This window comes from Octopus bimaculoides, chromosome 8, assembly GCF_046866305.1.
Source record: "Octopus bimaculoides isolate indiv1 chromosome 8, ASM4686630v1, whole genome shotgun sequence".
NCBI lineage: Eukaryota > Metazoa > Mollusca > Cephalopoda > Octopoda > Octopodidae > Octopus > Octopus bimaculoides.
Window position 1 is genome coordinate 93,837,275 of NC_142935.1, and position 6,453 is coordinate 93,843,727.

The 6,453-nt window shown below is 36.0% G+C and overlaps 1 long non-coding RNA gene across 1 annotated transcript; it reads left to right on the top strand.

The window, feature by feature from the left end:
• Positions 1-1,076: 1,076 nt before the first annotated feature.
• LOC149134505 (uncharacterized) lies at positions 1,077-5,494 on the top strand. The gene is made up of 2 exons (XR_016242950.1): positions 1,077-2,165; positions 4,397-5,494. It is a non-coding gene; the product is annotated as an uncharacterized LOC149134505 (long non-coding RNA).
• The last annotated feature ends 959 nt before the right edge of the window (positions 5,495-6,453 follow it).

A 6,453-nucleotide genomic window follows, 5' to 3' on the forward strand; every position in this document is an offset into this window, starting at 1 on the left:
TGAATAAATTAACTAAAGTATTTCAAGATATGTTAATGTAATTTCGGTAAAATGTCCGTTGAAATGAAATGTCAATGTTATTTTCATTTTGCGTAATTTGACAACAGTTTATTTAACGCACCCTGTATAAATATATATATATATATATATATATATATATATATATATAGGTGAGAAAGTTGGTATGTGAAAGCACGTGGTTGGATGTATAAAAGATAATAAGACTGAAAAAACTACAGAAGGCTTGTGTTACATGGTTAAAGTATATATTTAAATTATGTCAGAAAAATGTTATAAAATTTTTTTGGCATATAAACATTGTATTTGGATAAATAACCGGTTTCGTGTTGTCTTTTCAAATTTCTCTACTTCATTGTAACATGTGTTCGCTCCAGTCTGAAAAGAAGAGTTCTAGATAGGGGGAAGTAATTAGGGATTTCTTCCGGTATAAGGGATATATATATATATATATATATATATATATATATATATATATATATATATATATATTCCACTATATATTATATTCCATTATATTCCACTAAGCTAGCAGAATTGCTTCAACGTCGGGCTTAATGCTGAACGGTATTTGTTCCGGAATTTTACGTTTTGGCTTCAAATGCAAGGTTAACGTTACCTTTCAACCCCATATACCAACTGTAAATATGGGGTTCAGGAACATCATCGATCCCTTACTGAAATCTATGGCATCGACGAAATCATTCCCTGAAAAGCCGCTGACTTTGTACATATATCAGAGACTATTATAAGCCAACACATAATACATAACTAACTTCGATTTTCTTCATTAATTTCTTCTTTCCACAACATATATATATATTTATTTATTTACTTTGTTTTCATACTTTGTCTTTGTATTTAGTTTCCAAGATTGTTGATATGATTTTGTGTGCTTCATTTAAATTTATTTAAAAAAAAAATAAGAAATTCAATACTGACTTCCATTGTATAATAGTTACTTTCGTATAAAACAAAAATTTAATCATTGACATCACACGCCATTTTAATGTGTGCCACATACGTCATTGATCATTTACAGATATGACGTCATTCAAAGCAACGGCAACATCAGCAATGTTTTTGTATGTTGGAGGAGGTGTAGAAGCAACAAGACTAACTGACTATCATCTAAGGAGATCTTTACCGTTTACATTTTCAGCAAATTAGAAATTCTGTTGAGACGCCAGACATGTTGACATTACGGGATGCTGGAGCCATTCTTTCCTCGTTTCGTAGTTGATTTCATTATTTAACATTCTCTCAAATTTATTTCACGGCAGTAATTGTATTAAGGCGCATATAAAATGTGCTTGTGTACACAGGCAAACACATGTATGTATGCATGTATGTATGTACGTTTAAATACATAAAGGCACGCGCGCGCACAAACAGTCACACACATACACATACATATATTTTATGTAAACGAACACGTAAAACAGAAATACAGACACACATATGCACAGATATCGTACGTAGCGACACACACATATCATATGCATATTACATTTGTGTGTTGTTGTTGATGTTGTTGTTGTTGTTGTTGTTGTTGTTGCTATTGTTTGTGAGCATTTATGTACGTACGTATGTGTGAGTGTCTATATATATATAAACATAAATACATAAATATACAAGCAGAGATGCTTGCACAAACAGATAGATAGACAGACAGATAGATAGATAGATAGATAGATAGATAGATAGATAGATAGATAGATAGATAGATAGATAGATAGGTAGATAGGTAGATAGATAGATAGATAGATAGATAGATAGATAGATAGATACTCAAGCGCACTTCTTATCCAACAACAGATATCGGCATTATCACAGAATCAGTTCTCTTATGTGTATATTCGTAAAATGCACACATATACACATGCGTGCGAATGCATACATAAATGTGTGAGCGTATGACTATCCGTGTGTGCACCCGTGTGATTATGAGACATACACATGAATCTCACAAGTTACATTTAATTCAACTTGCACACATTTACTCTGGGCATGTGCTCTGCTACTAACTTCAAATCAGTTATACCCCTATTTCACTGATTTCAAGTGAAATCAGTAAAAATTGCTGATGGCGAATTAATGAAGGGAGAGAGTGTAACTTGCGACAGAGGCAGTATCAATACCGAAAGGTAATATTTATTCTGACTTAGACGTAGATAATTTACATTATTTACATTATTTACATTCGACGGATATTTGTCCTCATCTTGTTTGTTGTTAACAGAACGTTTCGGCTGTTATTACCTCCGACCTTCTTCGGGTGTCTTGGGGAAATTTCGAACCTGGGTTCTCATTCCTAAGGTATTTTTCTATGTTGTTATTATTATTATTATTATTATTATTATTATTATTGTTCAGTAGTTTTATTTTTATAACGTGCTTTCACTTCACTACCGAGCGCAGCTCTGTGCGCCTTGGGTATGTACTGTGGTTTGCTGTGGTGCTGTTATGTTTACTGTATTGAAAGTGTTTTGCGTAGAATGTGTGCACTACCCAGTAGTGCAATTTTCTGTATGTTATTTTTGCACTACTGGGTACTGCACACATTCTACGCAAAACACTTTCAATACAGCAAACATAACAGCACCACAGCAAACCACATTATTATTATTATTATTATTATTATTATTATTATCATTATCATTATTATTATTATTATTATCATTATCATTATCATTATTATTATTATCATTATCATTATTATTATTATTATTATTATTATTATTATTATTATTATTATTATTATCATTATTATTATTATTATTATCATCATTATTATTATTATTCAGCTCACTGTCTGGAATCGCACTCGGAATTTTGGGGTTAGTAGCCCGCGCTCTTAACCACTACGCCATATGCTAACTCCAGTGCCGAGACCACCAGATCACATGATTTCGATCTTCTTTGATCTCATTGGTGATGGACGTTCGACCGCTACAGATAGCGGCGACTCGTCTCTGCTAGGGATAGAGAGAAAATCGGTGCCAGCTGGTATCGCAATTAGCCAATTAGCTTGTTAACAAATGAGACAAATGAAGATCGAAATGATGTGATCTGGTGATCTCTCTCCTAGCGATATAAACAAACAAGCTTGAATTCTGCACCAAAGGCCTATACGTGAGTTTCTCTCATGGCGTCTACCGCAGTAAAATTTCTTCTAACAGAACATCCACGTTTAAGTGGGAATAATTGAAACTTGAATGCATACCTATTTAAATCATTTGTGCTTTATATACTTCAATCTTACAGTTCCCTTCCGGGATATCTGTAATATTGTACACACATATATGTGCGCGTATATTTCCTCCTTCATGGAAATTTCTCTCTTCTATTTCTCTTCTCTCCGCCAGGGAAATTTCCCACGTGGATATATATATATATATATATATGCAAATATCTATTATATATAAGCAAATGTATGAGTGTGTGTGTGTGTGTGTGTCTGTCTGTGGCTGTGTGTGTTTGTGTGTGTGTGTGCTTGTGTGTGTGTGTGTGTGCTTGTGTGTGTGTGTGTGTGTGTGTGTGTGTGTGTGTGTGTGTTTTGAAACGAAGGATTTCTCAATAGCTTTAAGCAGGATATAAAATATAATTTGAGCGGGGATGAGGTTAATAAGAACTTCATTGCTTCACCATGGGCCGGTTTCGTTAGTCAGTGATGTGGTTAGTAATTTTATTAAATATTCATCTGATGCCATCCGACATTCCTTTAAGTTTCACGATTGCCCGAACAATCAAAAGAGTATTCTTTGCTTTGATTAGAATCCTACGTGGTCGCCTGATTACATTCTACACCATGCATTAAGCGCTTAGCCTCCTGCTCGTTATGAACGCTACCTGGACATACATGCAGACAAACACACACATACACACATATGCGTGTATGCGTGTGTGTGCATGTGTGTGCGTATGCGTGTGTGTATGCCTGTCTATGTATGTATATATATATATATATATATATATATATATATATATATATATATATATATATATATATACATATATATATATATATATATACATATATATATATATATATATATATATATATATATATATATATATATATATATATATATATATATATATCTTTTCTTTCCCTTCCTGAGCATCCAGTAACACTGTACTTATTCCACGTCCTCGCATTGTTGCTTTTTCTTGCTTGTTCATGTTTGGATCGACGATATATATATATATATATATATATATATATATATACACGAGGGGTGTATGAAAAGTTTTGAGCCTAACCTAGAAACGGGGCTGTTAGGTAGCTGAAACCATTTTTGTCTGGTTAGTAAAGTCTTTTCGGGGTGTTCTTGCTCATTTTCATAATTCTGATATTTTTTTTTTTTTTTTGCAGACTTTTGAGTAAACAAGTGTCGAGGTTACAAGGAATATGGAGAAAACTGAATATCGTGCTGTTGTCATAAAGTACCTTCATTTGAAAGGCATGACCCCCATCAGAAATCCATGAAGATATGGTGAGAACCTTAACAGACAATGCTCCTTCATATGCAACCGTCAAACGCTGGGTAAACGAATTCAAGCATGGCAGGGAGAGTGTGGAAGATGATCCCAGACAAGGGAGACCTCAAACTGCAACCACCGAGGACAACCTTGACCTTGCTCTTGGTATGATAATGCAAGATTGTCGAATATCATGTCGTCAGATAGCCGAGAGACTGGGCATCTCAACTGAAAGAGCAGCCAACATTGCGACAAAAGAACTTGGGTTCTCAAAGGTGGATCCTTCGCCTTTTGACTCCTGAACAGAAACGGGCCAGGTACACTTCGTCCACGAGCAATCTGGAACTGTTTGAAGCTAATGAAAAGAATGTTCTTGCTTGTTTCATTACTATGGACTAAATTGGGGTCCATCACTACCAGCCTGAAACCAAAGAACAATCAAAGCAGTGGAAGCACACATCTTCCCCTACTCCAAAGAAGGCCAGGGTCATTCCTTCAGCTGGCAAGGTCATGGCGTCCGTTTTTTGGGGATTCTCAAGGTGTCTTGCTGATCGATTACCTTGAAAAGGGTCACACCGTGACAGGGCTGTATTATTCTCAGCTACTGAAACGCCTCTGAGAAGCAATCAAAGAAAAAAGGCTGGGAATGCTCTCCAGAGGAGTCCTTTTTCATCAAGACAATGCTCCAGCCCACACCTCAGTGGTTGCCATGGCAACAATTCATGATTGTGGATACGAACTTGTTCCCCATCCGCCTTACACACCAGACTTAGCCCTCTCTGACTTTCATCTATTCCCAAAAATGAAAAAGGCTCTGGCTGGTCGCCATTTTGTCAGTGACAATGACGTCATAGACACTGTAGGAAGTTCTTAGAGTCTCAAGCAAAAGAGTTCCTCAACGCCAGGATAATGAGGTTTCAGCACCGCTGGAGAAAGAGTTCAGCCATCGAGGGGGACTATGTTGAAAAATAAATCATCAGAAGTCTTGTACTATGTTTTTTGTTTTTTTCTTTGAGGCTCAAGACTTTTCATACACCCCACGTATATATATATATATATACATACATGCATACATATATATATATATATATATATATATATATATATATATATATATATATATATATATATGCTGTAATAACCCTTCCCTTCAGTTCATCTTTGGTGTTACAAGGAGTTTTGTTTGTCTCTCGTTCAACTGCGCCCCACACATAATAAACATGGGGGTTGCAGTCTAGGGACTTAGGTGGCCAGGTGTGACAGGTGATGTGGTCGCAGAAATTGTCTGAAAACCATGACTGCGTCCTCCTGCTTTTGTGACATGGTGCAGAGTCCTGTTATCAGACACAGGGTCTTCTAGCAGGCACCCTCTTGACCCAGGCACCTCTTCCAGGCACTTGATGTAGGCCTCCGTGTTGAGTCAGAGGCCGTTTGGAAAGATGAATGGAAGCATAACGTTCCCATCTCTAGTGATCACTCTAAACACCATGATGTTGACTGGATGTTTGATTTTTAGCACTCTCGGTACATGTCGTCAGATTGACACCCAAACACTCTGAAATATATGTATTGGAGCTTCTGGTGCAAATGCCAAACGGTACAGCATGTTGTTTCCAAACTTATGGCAGAGTGAATTGCGTCATGGTGCAGTTCCCTCACGGACGGTGCCCAACAGACCCTACTATGCTGTATAGTCAAAAACAAACAATGTGGATGCGCAAAATTAAGAATATATTATGCCGACAATTTACACATCGCTCCCTGTATGTATACGTATGTGTGTGTGCTTGTATATATATATATATATATATATATATATATATATATATATATATATATATATATATATATGCGTTGGTGCAGTTGTATGATTTTAAACCTCATCCGATAGTAGCGCTCTAGCTCGGAAATCCCAGATTTTTGAGGATTGAGGAAGCACTTCTTAGCCAC